This window comes from Phalacrocorax carbo, chromosome 17 (genome assembly GCF_963921805.1).
Source record: "Phalacrocorax carbo chromosome 17, bPhaCar2.1, whole genome shotgun sequence".
Lineage (NCBI taxonomy): Eukaryota > Metazoa > Chordata > Aves > Suliformes > Phalacrocoracidae > Phalacrocorax > Phalacrocorax carbo.
The window spans coordinates 7,916,124-7,933,764 of NC_087529.1; the positions used below are offsets into that span (position 1 = coordinate 7,916,124).

The following is a 17,641-nucleotide window of genomic DNA, read 5'->3' on the forward strand; positions in this document are numbered from 1 at the left end:
GAGATGCTGGGGTGATCGCCGAGCTCTGGCAGTCCCATTGCCTTTCACAGCCGAGCACGGTAATTCTGGATTTGGCAAGCAGAAAGCTTTTCCGCTTCAAAAGCAAACCTGGTGCAACACCGTCCCCATGCTGGGCGGCTGAGCATGTGTGCGGGTAAAGCCTGCAGTGGGATTAGACAGAAATCCCACCAGCACTCAGGGACTGAGCCCTGCAGCACTGGGAGGGGGGCACCTGGGGTCCAGCGTTCCCGGCTGCACCCAACTCCCATCCTGGTAGGCGATTCCCTTAACTCAGCTAAAAGACGCTGCAGAACACTTACAGTGAGCAGGAAAAGTGGTCAAGAAGGTCCAAGGTGTCCCTCTCAGGTGAGTCGGGGGAGTCTGGCAAGCCCACACCAGGTGGATGCCTAGGTAGGGGCACGCAGCCGAGTAGAGAGCTGCACCTTGAGGTGGAGAACTCAGTAATCTATCAGGTGTCCCAGCGCAGGCACTGCAGCAAGACTTTAATAGACTTATCTTTACCACAATAATGTATTTTATTTTTCCAGTGCACATTCATTATTCACACACTTATTTCCCCACAGATTATGTATGCTGCCTGAGCTCTGTTCTCCTGCCTTATTTTCACAATGTCGGCTCTGGTACCTACTTATTTTTACAGCATTGTCACCTGCAAACGGGTTTCTATTTAATCGCCAAAACTAATAATACGGCTCAGTGGAGATGTCAGAGGTAGGATGCTCCTTCCTTTCCAAAGTCCCGCATCTGAAAAAGACCAGCTGTTGGCACTGAAGCATCCTGTGTGCAGTGAGTTTGGGGGCTCTCAGACTGCATCCTGCATGGATCCTCCGACACGGTGGGTGAATCTCGTGGCTGCAGCATCTAAAGCCCCGAGACAGAGTTTGGTGGAGGAAAACTGAGGAATATACCAATCCTGCTGCTTCATCCCAGGTTTAAAAGGGACTTTAAAAGACCCCAAAACCCACCTCTCAGTCAATTGCTGGACCAGGGCTCCCCAATGCCACGTGGCAGAGCAAAACCCTTTGACTTATGTTGGGCTACACAGTCCATGAATATTTTTGAATCATTCAGGCCCAGGATGACCCACAGCGCAAGGGGAATAAGTGCAAAGTAGCTGCTCACTAAGCAGCGACATCTGTGAGGCAGGTGAGCTCTGGTGTAGTGGAATGAGCAACATCTGCTCAGAAGCATTAGGCTCAGTCTGCTAGGCTTCCATACGGAGCAGCTGCGTGAACTGCACCTTGGTATCCCAGTTTCCAGCATTTCTAGACTTCCAACCTCTTGGCACGTTAAAGTGGAGCATAGTCCCTTACCATGGATTTACAGCAAGGCCAGCACTCACCCACAATTACAAAGGGCACGTGGGCACATCCAACTACTCATGCACACAAAGCTACCGTGCCTTGCCTTCCCCTGTGTACAGCCACACACAGAGAGCGATATCAAACCACCTAACAGCCCAGTGATCTATTTCTGAGCTGGATCTTGGCTGGTTTGGGTATTCTGGTGTTTTGTGGAGGATGACAATTTTATTTCATTGCTTTCTTTCCCTGGGAGAGGGAGGTTACTTTACACCAGAGGAAGCGAGGGCTCATGTTTGCATGCATGCCTTTCCATGTCGGGGGGAAGCAGCACAAACAACTTCTGCAAGCTGTGAAGCACTCCAAAAGGAAGAGATGCTTCTGTTTTTTTCCTCTGAAAAGGGTTTAGATTAGCTGCACACTGGGTTCAGGGCTGGATCCTGAGGCAGCAGAGGGGAGCTCAGCACCATCATCCCAACCATCTCCCTTCTCCATTCACTCAGCTTCAGCCTTGCAACCCAGACAGCAAGGATGGGCTGAGAAAAGCAAAGCCTCTAAGTGCTCAGGGGGTTTTCCTTGCAGTTGCTTTGTCAGTCCCTCTGCAGGGGCCAAGCAGCCCATACAAGGTGTCCTCCCAGATTGGTAAGCACTTATCGTTCTTCATCCTTCACCTTCCCTTGGGTGCCCCAGTACTCTGCAGGATGTTCCAGCACATGCTTTCATCCCCAGGCACAGCCTGGCCAAGGTCATGTCAGCTCAGCTGCCCTCAGGTTCCTGCCCTGCCTCCTTTTCAGCCTGCACCCAACTCCCAGCCCTCACCCACCACCAAATCCCTGTTTTCTCTTCAAACCTTTCATATTGTAAGTCCTGAGCCATGATTCACCATGAGCCTGGATGCTCCCCATCCAGGCAGGTCCCTGTCCCTGCACCACACCACCCAGCAGAGCCCTGGCTTCACTGCAAATAGTTATTCTCACCCATAATTCCTCTCCCCCACCTTTAGCCAGTGCATTATTCTGCCCACGTCCCTGTGCTCACTCCCCGCCTTCAATAAGAGTCATAAATAAGGCATAAGGCATGCTAAAAAGGGAGAGAAAACATTTAATCTTTTATTCTAGTTTGTTGCAGAGTTGAGATGGATCTTGCCACTCAGGATCCCTCTTTCAGCCCCAGCCGGCTGCTCCCACCCTCCTCGGCAGTCTTACAGAGACAGGGAGGTGACAAAGGATGGACACTGTTCCCCCGAGGTTAACCTTATAAAGGACTTTTTCTTCTTTTTTTCTGCAGATGGCAAGTGTCACACTGCATATGAGCAGAGACTTCAGTGCATCCCAGGGAAGGTATGGAGATGCCCAATTAACTGGTTTGTGAGCCCTCAAAATAAAGCTGCACCTGGTCCCTGAAAGCACCAAGCTCTGCACCCCACAGAAGTTATTTTGGTGGGGAAGAAGAAATTATCCTATAGCTAAAATCCATTTAATCCCCTGGTGTGAAACGGAGGCAGAGGGCATCTCCCACTGGGATACTCACCATGTCCTTCCAGCTCAGCAAAAAATTCAGGGCTTGGTTTGGTCAGGAGCTTTTCTGTGACTCAAGGACAGGTCATTCATCATGGACTTCTGATGGGAGGGGTTTTTGGCAGCACTCCGAGACCACGGGAGCGCATCCCCGGAAGGAGGGTCCCTGGATGCTGTTGCCTGCTGGAGAGCTGCCGTGGTGGCTGCATTGCTGCCGTCCCTCAGCAATGCCAGGATGAACATGCTGAGCACCAGAGAAACAAACAAACAAGGGTATTTTGGTTTCCATAAGCCTGGTTTCCTGAGGAAAAGAGGTTTATGCAATCACTCTCCCTGTGCCTGAGACAGCCGGCGCATCTTCCCTTGTCTTTTTATACCTTACGAGGCAATTTGAACCAAATTTGACAGTAATAATAGGAATCTGAAGAGAATTATGTTCCGACAAGCTTGGTGAGGATCCGCAGCCTGGCAGAGGAGTGAAAGACATAATTAATGGTCCTGCTGAGGAAAAGGCTTCGTTGAGCGTGTTCTCCTCCTCTGTCAGAGAATCTACAGGCAATTAAGAGCAGTCCCAGAGGGGAAAGCCTTGGTCAGCATTTGCGTTAGCCAGTGGAGAAGCCACCAGTAAGGAAACTCCAGCTGGCAGTGGGTACTCTGGGGTCTTCTGGGGCAAGTCTGGTAGAGGAAACTTCCCCTTCTTTGGGACATCACAGCACTGCTCTCCTGTGTGGATTCTCTGTTGACTAGTACACAGCTGCACCACTCTGCAGCCTTCTCACCCACCCAGTCACCTCCTGTCCCACGCTCGTGGCCAGAAGGAGGAAGAGGCTTCAGCCAGGCACAAGGAGCCCATGGGCACACATGGTCCTCACCAGCTGGATCCCTCCCTCCATCTTCACCCTCCACTGAGGCATCACAGGACATGCTGCCCTACATTTCCCCAGCACAGAGACCGCCTACATGTGCTTGGAGGACCGACGTGCTTGTCCTGCCATTTCCACTTAGCTCTGCATGGGCACAGGGATGTGCTGCACATATCTTTAATCTTAAAATATCACTTGTTACACCTGGAATCCAACTGAATGTTGCTACTGCAGCCAAGGACTTTGCTCAAACCTTGTGATGGAAACACCAGTTTGAATCCTCAGGAGGTTTAACAGAAAGGCTTGCTTCAAACCTAAACTTTAATCTTCCTGACATTTTTTTCCCTTATAAAAAAAATTGTCTTAAAGAGCAAATGCAAAAGCTCCTGTTTCTGTCAAGTTTATAGCAAAGTGGGTCCCCCCCCAGACCATCAATCCAGGGCTCAGCTGGATCAGGGTGGGATTCAGCATCACCACTGGGGTTTGGGGGTGGCTTTTTTTTTTGGCTCTCTGTATCCTTACAACTTAAAGGAAGCTGCCCTGGGACCCAGCAGGGCTGGTGAGGAGTTAAAAAGCACTTAAAAAATAGTTACAAGTTGTCCTATCTGCTACCTGCCTCCTGCAATCTCATCTGCATCAGCTGGAGGGAAAGGGTTTGTTTGCCTCCAAGATTAAAAGTTCCCTTTCCCGTCATGCCCCATATTTCAGTATTTGGAAACAAAACTGTTTTGCAGTAATATATTTTTTTTCTCCTTTCTGTTTCTTTCCCTCTGATAGGAAATAATCTTCTGAGGCTGACAGTCATCCCCAGGCAGCTCCAAAGGCTCTATTTTAGGGCCAAATTCCCTCTTTACTTGGGTAAAGGACTGGGGGGGTGGTTGGAATTTTCCTCCAACAACTGGTTCTTTCGGAAATACCAGAGAAGGGCTGCAGCTGTGCATGAACAGTGGATATATGTGACATGTTTTGGCTAAAAAAGGCTGGAAAAGTAAAAAATCCAAATCCTGCTTTGTATGACCACTGTAACATCAACCGCCCCCCTGCACTTCCCAGAACATCGTCATGGATGGATGAAACCCAGTGCTGGTGCTTCCCCTTCTTCAATAAATGCAACAAACCCCCAAACCCAAGAGGTTTGCAAGGAAAAGGAAATGAAATAAACAAACCCAAGTCCCAGCACTGGGAGAGAGGCAGAGCCTGCAGAGACTGGCCCAGCAGAGAAATGGGTGGGAATAAAATAATAAAGGTAGAAAGAGCCAATGTAAGAGGAATTATTTAAGAGGTAGAAGAAAGCTGTTAAAAAAGGGGGGGAAAAAAAATCAACCCTCTCTTGGGGGGTGGGGGGGTGGGGAATAAAAATGTTTGAGTGAAAGTAGGCCATTTGCTAAACAATAAAAGGGATGAAGCAGATGATGACTCTAAAATGGCTGAGATGCTGAACTGCTTTTAAAAATCTGCCTTTATCAAGAGAAATGTGGAAGATTGGTTTGGACAATTAGGAAGTAACAAAGGCCTCATAAAAATAGCTCCAGGGGGAAGAGAAACACTCCGGAAACAGGAGCGTGGCAGAAGCGCTGTGGCAGACTGCATTAAGGGATTAGCTGATGGAGGGGCTGACCCTGCGCCAGGGACCAAGCAGGATGGATGGGGACCAGGACATGGGGCCGCATCCTGCCCCCTCCTGACACAGCACCAGGAGCTCCTAAATCTGCCACCAGCATGGACTTGGGGCTTTGGGAAGAATGGAAGGGGGGTGAAACAAGAGAGGTTAACAAAGATCCCGTCAGACAAATTGGAGTGTTGCCTCTTCTTTGCCTTTTAATAGCAGAGCCAAATTAAAGACTGCAAAGCAAATTCTCTCTGGATATCAGGATGTGATATCGCTTCCCAGGGGGTGAAATGAAGGAACGATGGAATTAAATTAAGAAAGAGGAAGTTAAAATTGAATATCTGAAAGGAAACATTGCTCGGAGTAATTCTCTGCTCAGCTGGGGATTGGCAGCCCTGAGGGTCATTATAGATAAAGTCCAATAGCACCTGGATCTCTCGGCATCCAGAAAGCATTTAAATCACAGTCATGGGGGCTGCTCTGAAGAGTCCAACGAGGACTCAGTGTCCGCTGTGCCACAGGGAATAGCACCAGGGATGGGGAAGAACAGGCAGGGAAAAAAAAAGAACAAAATCCCCAGGGTGGATTTTCCTGATGTTTTTTTTTTCCTCTGCATTACAGCCACCTGGACCCTCTCTTTTCAGTGTGGGAAGCAACAGGGAGCAGCAGGAGACGATGCAGCACATGACCACACAGGCATCTGTCTGCTGCTTCAGTTTCCCCAGGGATGGCATGGAGGGGAGACCACCACATTCCTGCTGCTTTTTACTCTTGCTCTGTATGGGCTGGTGATCCACAACAACTGTACCAGGTCCAGCCCAAAATCCAGCCTTTTTCCAGACCTGGCCTCTTTCTGTGCACAGCAGCAAGAAGGATAAATGCAGCTTGAGAGCATCATGCTGCTCCCCCAACTCCTCTCCCCCCTGCCCAGGATCGTATCTCAGGGACCAGGACAAGGGATGCCTCAGCTGCCCAGAGCAAAAAGCCTCCCATCAGCAGCTCTAGGCTGGAGACCAGGGTGGCTCCTGCATCACAGCCAGCAGAGAGAAGGCGGTGGGTGGGAAAAGAGGACTATTTCTCTCTGCCAGACCCAGAACAGCCTGGGGCCAATGTAAATCTGCCTGCTCCCAGGGGTCACTTTCCCAGCTCTGACTCAGGCAGGGTCTGCTCATCCCTGCTAGCCTCATCCTCCTCAGGCCCGCTTCCCTACACCTCCCACAGGGAGCAAATAGCATGTCCCAAACCCCGGTGCTGGAAATCCCTGTTACAGAGCAGGGGAGCACCTGGCAGCCTCTTTGCTCAGGGAGAAAGAAACAAGCAAAAAACAAGGCACAGAAGAAAAGCTCAAAATAAGGCAATATGGGATGCTAGCGCCCCCAAATTTTCATAAGTATTTTCAGCATCAACTTTTGAGCTAAAGGAAACAGCTGTATGAACCCTGACAGCAGGACAGACAGGACGTGGGAGCCAACACCCTCATATTTTCATTGCACTTTTCCTTAAACCACCCTGAGTCATGCAATTGACAGCCCCCCCCTTCATCTGAAATGAGAGCAAAGCATCACCAGCATCCCCAAAAAAAGCCTGTCCCCTTCGCAGTACCAGAAGGCTGACAAAAATAGGTCTCTGTTACTGCAGCACCAAATGTACTCACCACCACCCAGAAGACAAAACCCTTTTAAGAGTCCAGGGACCCCTTTTATAGAGAGCTCCCAGCCAGCCCAGGAGCACCTGATCCTGCCCCAGCCCATCACCTGGGAGGCTGCAGGTGAGGCTCAGCCCAGCCTTGCACTTAAAGGACCAGTTTCCCTCATGAATGCAGTGATTTAAACCTTTGTTTTTTCCCTTAAATTATGGCATGTCCTGGCTTTGCAGTGGTCTTGGGGAGAGAAGAAATCCTCCCTGGTCTGGGGGAAATGAAGCCCCATTTGGGGAGGAACCGATGGTCTCTGGCTTCAGCCTCTGATCTCTTCCTGGAGGAGTGGGACAAGCAGTGACAGCAGGGCAATAAATCAGGGGAAGGGTTTCTGAAGGGCTTTCTGAGCAATCAAGATGAGACAGAAATATCCTCGACTCCGGAGCATCTGCTCCAGTTACCACCCACCTGCTCAGCCCAGCCAGGGACGAAAAAGCTGGAGGAGATCACTGGGATCTTTAATAAATCTTGCAATGACCCCGCCTGGGTTTTAGGGCAAAGAAAAGGGAAAAAGGCTTCTGATGCACCCTGAGTATTTCACCCACCCTCTCCCACTGTGGTGGGCTCACTCTCTTGCCCTGGGCTCCTGCAAGAGACTGCTCCTAGATTGGGGCACCCAATTTCTGCTAGTCCAGTTTCAAGGTGAGACAAGCAAAGACACTCCCCAGGATGTGCATGGGAGAGAAGCAGAGGAGGACTCTGATTTCAGCCACGGGAGCCCAGGGCCAGCCCTCCCCGGCTGAGCTGGTCCCCAGCTGTCCAGCTGAGGTCCCAGGCTGCTGGCAGTCAGGGCAGGTCTTCTGCTATTGCACCGGCCAGGAAGTCCAGCAGGGAGGTGAGCGGAGGCTCATTCCTGCAATGAGCTATGAGGTATGTGGGGTTTCTGGCCAGAAAACTGTTCATCTCCCACCAGATCTGCTTCCCAGGCATTCAGTGACCAGAGGAAGAGATCACCTTGCATCACATGGTGATACAGAATTAGGACCATAAGAAGATGTGAATGGTGACCCAGGAAAGACAGCCTGGGTTGTATCAGTTCTAGTAATGCAAAAACTTTGAGGGGAAGATGTTCTGGTCTGTCTGGGAAGGTTGGGTACTGAGTTCATGATGGCTCTGCCATGGAGCTGTGAGGCCATCCATTGTCTGAGCTGGGCTCATCTGCAGCTACGAGCTCGATACAAAGAGTAAAAAGAAGGACACCACATCTCCCAGAACAATTGCTGGGTGACTGTTCTCATTACACCTTGTTCCCAGTACCAATCTCTATGCTGTGCAAGACTCCAGGAAGCAAAGAGGATCCCAAGCCATCATCCGGGGGTGCGATTCCTTGAATGCAGATGCAACCCTTGGCGAAGAAGAGAGCTGCTGGCCATGAGCCATGCAAGCACAGATTGGTGTCTGGTACCACATGCCATTGCCCAATGAGCTAAAAATTCTGTGCTCAAGTCAAACAGGAGAAATTGGCTAAAAAGCAAAAATTAAGGGACTCAGCAAGTAAAATCTTGGTACTGTGAGTGACTTGTCAGAGGACATAATATTAGGGCTGGCCTGGAAGAGGCTTTGTATGTCAAGGGGAGAGTCCTGCCTCAGCATAACGCATGGAGATGCTGAGCTAAAGGGTTGACATTCAAAGGAGCCAAAGGTACTTTTGACTTAAATCTGGGCAGTTGACCATAAAGAGGGCTGGCTCCTGGGCATGTGGCTACTGGTAGCAGCTTCAGTGTGGTGCTTTAGGGGGAAAACTCAATGGGCTACAGAGTCAGAAATCAAAATCCTGCCTGTCCAACCTTCTCGACTGGACTTGAACAGATGTAGATGGACTCAGCCTGCTCCATGCACTGGGGTGGGGGGAAGGTCTTTGCCATTTCAGCCATACAACCCATGTAGGCAAAACAGAGTGTCAGCCAGTTACTGGCTTGGCTTTTGTCTGAGGAAGGTGCTGCATCACTTCATCCTGGGAAGGGGTGCAGTCCTCCCTGCTGGACTTTCTGGACTTTATCCTGGAAAGCAGCTCTGCTGAGAGGCCCTGGGGGTGCTGGTGGGCAGCGAGGTGACCCTGAGCCAGTACCGGGCCCTTGGGGCCAAGAAGGCCAATGGTGCCCTGAGGTGCATGAAAAGGAGTGTGGCCAGCAGGGCGAGGGAGGTTCTCCTCCCCCTCTGCTCTGCCCTAGTGAGGCCACATCTGGAGAGCTGCATCCAGTTTTGGGCTCCCTAGCTTGAGAAGGACAGGGAACTGCTTAAGCAAGTCCAGCGGAGAGCTACAAAGATCATCAGGGGGCTGGAACATCTCCCTTGTGAGGAAAGGCTGAGAGACTTGGGTTTGTTCAGCCTGGAGAAGAGAAGACTGAGGGGGGAGCTCATCAATATTTATAAGTATCTGAAGGGTGGATGTCAGGAGGATGGGCCTGGGCTCTTTTCAGTGGTGCCCAATGACAGGCCAAGGGGCCACGGGCACAAGCTGGAACACGGGAAGCTCCACCTGAACATGAGGACAAACCCCTTCCCTGTGCGGGTGCCAGAGCAGGGGCACAGGCTGCCCAGAGAGGCTGTGGGGTCCCTTCCCTGGAGACATCCACCCCCCGCCTGGACGCGGCCCTGTGCCCCTGCTCTGGGGGTGCCTGCTCATGCAGGGGGTGGGACGGGGTGAGCTCCCGAGGGCCCTTCCAACCCCTACAAATCTGTGAATCTGTGAGGCCTTGAGCGTTCACTTGAAGTGTCTTGGAAGATGTAAGGGAGGGTGAGAGACCAAGACAACTGGTCTCTCTCGACAGAAGCCATCCAACCAGAACAGATTTTCAGCTAAGGAAAGCTTCCTAAACACAGAGCCCTGGTGTCTGTGCTGTCAGAAGTGATGTTGTAAATGGGCCTTGGATGTACTATCACATCGTAATACTGTACAAAGAGCTTGGTGGATTAAGTGGAAAAATTATAACTTTTCAGAAGAAATAATATATTGGAGATGGGGAAAAAATCAGCGGGTTAGACTGATGTGAATCTACTGTTTCTTCTCTGAGCTGCGCAAAAAGGAGTTTTTTTCTGAGAAAAACTAGCTCTCTGTAAGAGGTTTGGGCAATAAAGTCACATCTCCTGCAGTACCGTGGCACACAGTACTTGTTGGAGACTTTGTGTGTGTAGTCTGACAAGGCAAAGTCTTGATCCATCTCCCCCCTTTTTGCTCATATTTATTAACTTCGTTCTTTCACTGCTGCTTACTCACCACAGTTACAAGCTCCAGCCCTTTTCCCTCAAAACAACAGTGAGAAACACAACAGTTCAGATGTACAGTCATGGTTTTTAATACGTTTTGCCTTCTGGGGCTGCAAAGAAAGCACAGAAAAATTGTCCTGATGGCTCAGATCTGGGGAGAGGTGAAAAGGGGAGCGGGAAATGTGATGGTGATTGATGGAGAAAGGGTCATTGCGGGGTGGTGAGTGTCCCCTGGAGCACGCTGTCATGGGGCTGCGGCGGGGCTAGAGCTGGCCTGGGGTGGGAGAGCAGAGAGCAGCTGAGAACTTGGTTGGGACAGCTTAAAGGAAATTGAGAGCTGGGACGCTGCAGACCTTGAGTGCAGACAGTTTGGAGCGTTAGGACAAGGCACAAGGTCATCTGGATGGTCTGGGAGCTGATCCACTCCCCAGACACTAAGTCACCTCAAGAGTTTGGGCTTTTTGGGAACGTGAAGCTTTGGGAACGTGAAGCTATGTCCCATGTCTATGGAGGGAGGCAGCCATCCATGGCCTGAGTCCCTTTGGTTTGCACCTTGATGCACCTAATTACGCCCTTTGTTTGCATGCTCAGGGGATGAGCCTAATGATGTATCTCAGAGACTGCATCTCCTTGGAGCACCGTCTCTCAGGAAGGCAGGTCCAGCCCTACCTTGAAGCACCAGCAAGAGGACACTGCTACCCCTGAGATGGTCCAAGCTGTGGAGGGACTGAGCGGGGTTGGATGTTTGCTTAATTTAATCTCCTCTCCATCCTCCGCACATCTCTCATTTCCCGTGAGCCTCTCTGTTCCTTGCCTGTGACATCATGCTGAGCCCAAGGAAGCCATCCCAGGGCAAAATGACAATAGCTGAATTCTCTCATTAGCAGCAATGTGATGTCGTTAGGTAGGATGAGGTTTTCATGGAGACCAGAATTTTTTTTAAAGACAGAAAAATAGGGATGGAAGTGGGAGGCAAGTAAAGGTCTCCATTCACACCTTTTCCACAGAAAACCTCCCCAAACTCACCAATAAAAGCTGACTTTGTGGCTGTAATTAGGAGGGAAAAAAGATTCTTGTTTCACAAAAAATTTGTTTTGGAGTTTGTCCCTTCTGAGAGAAAATGGAGCTCATGTGTCATTGAGTGGTTTGGGGCAGGTTACAATAGCCACGTCTCAGCTCAGAGCTCAGGCATGAGACATCCCCATCTCCAATGGGCATGATGCTGGGAGGGGCCACGGGAGAGGACAACGAGATGAAGGTGATGCTAAGACACCCCAATCTACATCTGATGGGCACAAAAAGTGTTCCAGCTGGTCTCTTGCCACCACTGCTTTCTTATTTCTGATGGAATTCCACCAGCAGCAGCAATGTCCAATGCTTTGTTAATTTGAACAGAGGCTGAAGACAAACAAAAGCCACGTGCCACTTCCCTCTCCCATCAAGGAGCGAGTGAACCGGAACTCAGCCCTCATCCTTTCCCCTTGTTGGACCATTGTGAATGAGGACTTGCCAATTGGTTTTTAATTTGCTTTGGTGCAGCCGAGGAAGGCTGGGACCGAGGGCTGTGGGATTCACTCCTGCCTTTGTGGGTTTTCTCAAAGTGAGCTCCATTTGCTTTGTGTGAAAAGGACACACTCCAAGACTCAGCTTTTGCCTTGAGAAGAAAGTGCTGCTTTAAAAAAAAAAATAATTAAAAAAGACACCCGGACAGCTTCTGAATTTTGTAGGATGGCCCAGGAGCTCTCACAAATCAATGAGAATAAGATAGTGGAGTTGGTGTTAACAGACAGCAAAGTGGGTTGTGAAGGGTCTTTCATACCCAGCTGGAGGTTTAGCATATTTTGATTTTTTCCTCTCATCCTGGCAGGTACCGAAAAGGAATCGGGAAGAAACTGATTCCTCACCAAGGGGAAAACTCTCATTTCAGTCAGCACTGGGAACTGGAGTCTGCTCAAGAGTGTGGAAGATTAACATGGTGCAAAAGAGCAACTTGAAAATCCCAAATCAAAGGAACAGTTCATGGCAAACTTCCCACCAGTTCCATGAGACATCAGAGTACACACGTGGGAGAGACTCATGGCCACAACCCAATGCATGAAGATTTCCTAGAGCTACACAACAAAGAGGAGCAAATGGAGATCTCAGCCCTGCTCCTAGCACCATTTATCACATGGTATGTGGCAGAAGATGCCTCCCAGATCGCCCCAGCTTGGCAGATGCCAGCAGGCTTCTGACATCACTCTTCCACCCATTCGTCCTGCACCATATGGCTCTCGCATGCTGGGTCCCAGGAGGCCCTTTCTAACAGCTGCTCTGCTAATGACTCCTTATTAATAGCAGGACTCTGGAAGGGCACCAGTGATGCCTCTCTTGAAGGTGAACCTGTCAGGGATGGATTTGGCTTCAGATCTTTGCCTTCGCAAACAGCCCAGACCACCTCCACCACCAGCAGCAATGGTTTGGGCAGCATTGTTGAATGTGTGCGGAATGGCTGGCTGTTAACAGCCACCAGCTGTGCCATTTCCCAGCCTTTCCAGGCCTCGTTTATCCTGGGTGCCAACATCCCACATCAACTGAAGCCAGCCTGAAGAAGGCTGGCCTCCAAGAGAAGTAACATCTTGGTATCTTCTCCTTCCACACCACCATCCCACATCACTCGCTGTAAGACAGCATGGGATGCAAACTCCTGGGACTGTTTGCTTCCCTGAGCTCTTGGTTCATGGCCCAGCTTGTAAAAAACCCTTCTCTCCCTGGGCAGCTCCTCCTTTGCTCACAGAGCTGTACAGGCAGGGGCTGGGAAGGGGAATGGTTTTCCTGTCCAGGAGTCACGTGGGTCCTAGTGAAAGCAGCACTGGCTGTGTCCAGGACAGGACAAAGAGAAACCATCTCGGAGTGGTCAAAACAACCACTCACAAAGCTTTGGTTCTCAGCTGATCTCTGAAGATCCCGACTGAAAGCCTCGAGCACCAGTGCTGTGCCCAGCAAACCCTGGGCAGCCCAGGCTCATCGCTGCCCTGTATTCAGAGAAGGAGGCGTGGGAAGCCACCCCATAGTGACCTGCTCCCATAGCACTGGTCCTCAACCAGTGCTGGGTTGAGGATTGGGAGAGGGGACTGCAAAGTTCTAAAAAAGCCCAGCCTTGCTCTCAAGGAATGATGTGTACGGTATCTCCAGCACTGGCGTTCTGCAAGCACAGGATTTTGGGGATCCATGGGTGGTTTTGGAATGTGGTTAGGAGGACATTCCCAAGGCTCACAGGACTGGCTGGTGGGGCGGGGGGGATGGAAGGGCAGCTGGGCCAACATCAGGGACTCAGTCACCCCTCCTACAAGCCAGCCCTGGCAGGCAGGGTGAGATGTAACAGCATCCCCAGAGTGGGTACCACTAGCCTGGACCAGGGTAGAGTCCTGTCCCCAGGAAGCCATAGCAGTTGGAGCAGCCCAGAGGGAGCCCCTTTCCTCCAGGCAGCTTCTCCATGTGCTGGGGTCCCCCCTGGAGCGCCTGCACTCCCCCTCTCCTTGCTCAGCCACGCTGAGCCCTCGCTGGCCACCCTAAACTGCCTCCACGAGCAGCCTCACCACAGACCGGCACCAAGGAGCAGAGCCGTGTGTAGGTGTGTGTGCGCGTGAAGAACATGTGTCTCACTGAGAAGTGCTAACATATGGTGACTCTGTTCCTGGAGGCACCAAAAGCCACAGCCATTAGTCTCTATAAATAATTTTAGCCATGAAGCCTCCAATGGCTGTTTTCCCTCCTCCCTGCAAAAAGGAAAAAAAAAGCTTTGTAAAATATTAGTGTTCCTGAAACAGCAGAAAAGCCTGACCAAGACCAGAGGGCTGGAGAGCAATTAAGTCAGGCAACTAATTGCTAACAAGTAGTGTGTCTCCGATGGGTGATGGGAGCCCTGTGTGCGGGAGGAGCGTGGCCAGCAAGCTGTTTGGCAGGCAAGCCACAGGCTGATGGGGCTGGGTGGCTCCTCCGGAGGTGCCCAATTCAGCCCCAGGGATTTTCTGCCCTATGTGGGAGGAGGTCTGGCACAACTGGGGCTGGGAGAGCCCCTGGCTCTGCCCCAGGATCACCCGAGGGTTCAGCAAGGGGTCCTATCTGGACATGGTGGGGACAGTTGCCAGGAGACCCAACCACATCAGTCCTGTGCAGGCACGATGGACGTACTCCAGCTTTCCAGAGCTCAGATGCAAACTTGGGCCCTTGAGTTCCCAAACCAGAGGGGACACAAAGCACCCACAAATACACACCAGCCAAGCCATGCATGCCCATGTGCACAGAGCTGCAATTATCACCTGCGGCGAGGGGACAGGGAGAAGAGACACATCACCCTATCACTTCCCAGCTGCCTTTGCCCAGCTCCATCATTCCTCTTGTCCAGGCTGTGACCCGAAGAGAGGTGCCGTGTTTGAGTTACAGCTCTTGTCTCCATGCACAGATCAAAACAACTCATGCTAATAGCACTTCCCAGGTGGGGAAGGAGGAAGACAGGACATGGATCTGCTCCGGGTCCCCAAGTCACCCCCCAGGATGCAGCCACAGGGGCCACACTGGCCCTGGGCACAGGCTGGGGCTCACAGGATGAGCACAGCACCCAGCACCATCCTGACCAAGTGGCCAATTTTACCATTATAACAAGCCATGGCGGTATTCTCCCACCATGGGAACGAGTCTCCTGGTGATGGCAAGGCAGGATAGAGAAGACCCCCCCCCCACCTCGTGCTCCAAAAATCTGCATAACTCAGCATGATAAGGGAGATATCAGGATGGGATGGAGTTGATTCACCTTAGCAAAACCTGGCCCAGAATCTCCAGGATCCGTGGGAGGCAGCAGCTTTCGCACCAAGCCTCAGTACACGGAGGCACCTCAGCCCAGCCCCCACATGGTCCTTGCCCGCCTGGGGAGCCACTCTCCCCTCCAAGGGTTAAGGCAGGAGCTGCATAGGCTGATGGAGTAAGAAATTTCACTTTGCTCCTATTTGTAGTTAAAAAAAGCACTAATTCATTCTAAATCTGCCTGAAAGAGCCTTAAGTGGTAATACGCCGATAAGACGACTTTATTTGGCTTAGCATTTAGAAAGTTTTATGTGTGTAAATGGGTGAGGATATCGCAAAGGCTCATTTTCTCTCTTTCTGTCTTTTAAAGTGGGGAGCTGTCTGGCTTCCCTTCTGCTCTCCTGCCGGCAGCATTTACACATCCCAGCCTTTTCCCCTTTTTCAGCAGGGGATTATTGCTTGATGCAGGACCGGCACCTTGTTTGGTTGACCCCTCTTGCCCGAAAGCCCCACGATCTCCCTGTGGCCCAAGGACTTCTCCACCCCACTGCTCCTGGGTGCTGCAGCCCCAGGCAGACCTGGAGCCATCCTGGAGCCTTGATAGGTTTATTAGGCTCTCGCTGGGGTTTCAGCCTGGGTGAATCCGGGTTAGTCCCCAGGCACACTCAGAGCAGAGGACGAGACTCAGCTTTGCAGCGATTCAGGATGACCAGGGTGTGCAAACCTTCCCATGAGCTGCGAGGCATGCAACCATTGCTCCCCAAAATCACCCCACACAGTTTCCCAGGTACCACCCCAATAGTCCTGAGGAAGAGACATCCTTGTCCTCACCCCTGACCCAAGCAAGGGAGAAATTTCATTCCCCATGGCACCACCAGCCTTCGTGCTCTGACCACTGGGGTCGATGGGGTTGGGAGCATGATTTCATTTGGCTTAAGGCTCATTTATCTCCCTTCGTGTGAGCCACCAAAAAGCCACCAGCCAGCAGTACCTTCCCCAGCATGGCCACACTACCCTGCTTCTTCCAACCCAACTTTTCACATCTCAGCCACCACCACATCCAGCTCTTATGCAAAACACTCCACAGAGAAATTTCTCATCCTGGTCCCTCCATTTACTTATAGGGCCATCGAACAACTTCCCAGCAGCTAATAAGTCTCATGAAGTGCTCTTGTCAAAGGTTAGCATGGCTGTGAAGATGCTGATCTTTAGGAGCAGGGAGCCGGCTGTGGGAGAATAAACACTGCCAAGTGGTACTCGGGCCATGTGAGATTTGGCAAATTTCGTAAAGGTCAGTTATCAAATAAATGAGAGGAGATGAGAAATTTCAGCAAAATGCCCCTGCTTCCTGGGAATGTCTGATTGAGCACAAGGCTTGATGGCTGCTATAATGGGGTCCCTTATCTTACGTCTGTCGGTGTCTGGAGTTAAGTTTTGCCCTCTGAATATGAACATGCCGGTGGGGCTTCGAGCATACGCCTTGAGTCTCAGGCTTTGCCAACAGCCAGGCATTGTTGTACAGACTTCACGTTTATTCCTGCACAGCTCATTCAGGAGGCAACAGCAGCAACGATTTGTAGTTAACCAGCAACAGTTAAATGAGTGCAACCACTTGGGTCAATGGGGAAGTCACTTATTCCAGTATTAAACAGCATTAACTGGTGGATACCCAGGAAAGGCACAACCAGGGGAGTTCGCTTGGGCACGCAGATCTGGCTGGAGACACCCAGAAATGTGTCTGGAAGGAGCTGAAATGTTTCATTCTGATGCTTTCAACAAAAGGTATTTCACTTCAGGACACTCAGCTCCCTTTGCATCATTTTTAAGTGAAATATTTTGACCTCTTCTTAATGGATATATTTTTTTAAAATTGTCTGATTTTAAAGAAAAAAAAAGGTAGATAGGCCCTAAAATTATGTTTACTGGGGGGAGTGTGTAAAAAAACCCCTTCCCCACCAATCTGCAGCGATATATTTGGGGTTTTTTCAGAGTCATAAAAATCACAGAATGCCCTGAGTTGGAAGGGACCTGCAAGGATCATCAAGTCCAGCTCCAGTCTCTGCACAGGACAACCTTCACCTTTCACTTGCTCTCCGACACCCCACACCTTGGAAGAATTGCTCTTTCGGGTTTACACCAGCCAAATAACACAGATCAGCTGAGCTCGGCCTTACTCCTACAGCAACCTGAAGAGAGGAGGGGAGGGCAAGAGGAGGATGAAGCAGGAGGGTCTGCAGCAAGAAGTGGCCAAGGGACTAGAATCAGACTTTGTCCTGGTGATCCAGCCTGGGACAGGGCCGCAACCCAGGCTCAGGCTGCAGCAGCCTCTAAGGCAGCAGTTGGATGTCACCTGGACCTGCGAGATGCCACCAGGGAAGTCATGCAGGTTTACCATTCCAAGGAGCATCTCCAGTGGCTGGTCCTCACCTGCACAGTTTGGGTAAAGTTCCCACTGGACAGGAGCACATGAAGCCCTCTCAGTGCTCTGAAAGGCAACGGCCTTCCTGGCTTCGATTGCTGGACTGGATTGCAGCCATGATGCTGTGGGTGTACTCACCATTGGGCTTTGAGGGTCTGTCTCTCTTGGGATGAGCTGACCACAGCACCAGGGGGAGCAGGGCCTTAATAAAGAAATGCAAACCAGA

The 17,641-nt window shown here is 50.9% G+C and overlaps 1 long non-coding RNA gene across 1 annotated transcript in view; it reads right to left on the reverse strand.

Annotated features, from left to right (window-relative positions):
- Positions 1 to 252: 252 nt before the first annotated feature.
- The window catches only part of LOC135316119 (uncharacterized), a 281,933-nt gene continuing 264,544 nt past the window's right edge, over positions 253 to 17,641 (reverse strand). Inside the window, exons 3-5 of the long non-coding RNA XR_010375570.1 lie at positions 17,554 to 17,617; positions 2,853 to 3,083; positions 253 to 882 (exon numbers count right to left, since the gene is read on the reverse strand). This is a non-coding gene — a long non-coding RNA (uncharacterized LOC135316119). The remainder of the gene's footprint in view (positions 883 to 2,852; positions 3,084 to 17,553; positions 17,618 to 17,641) is intronic.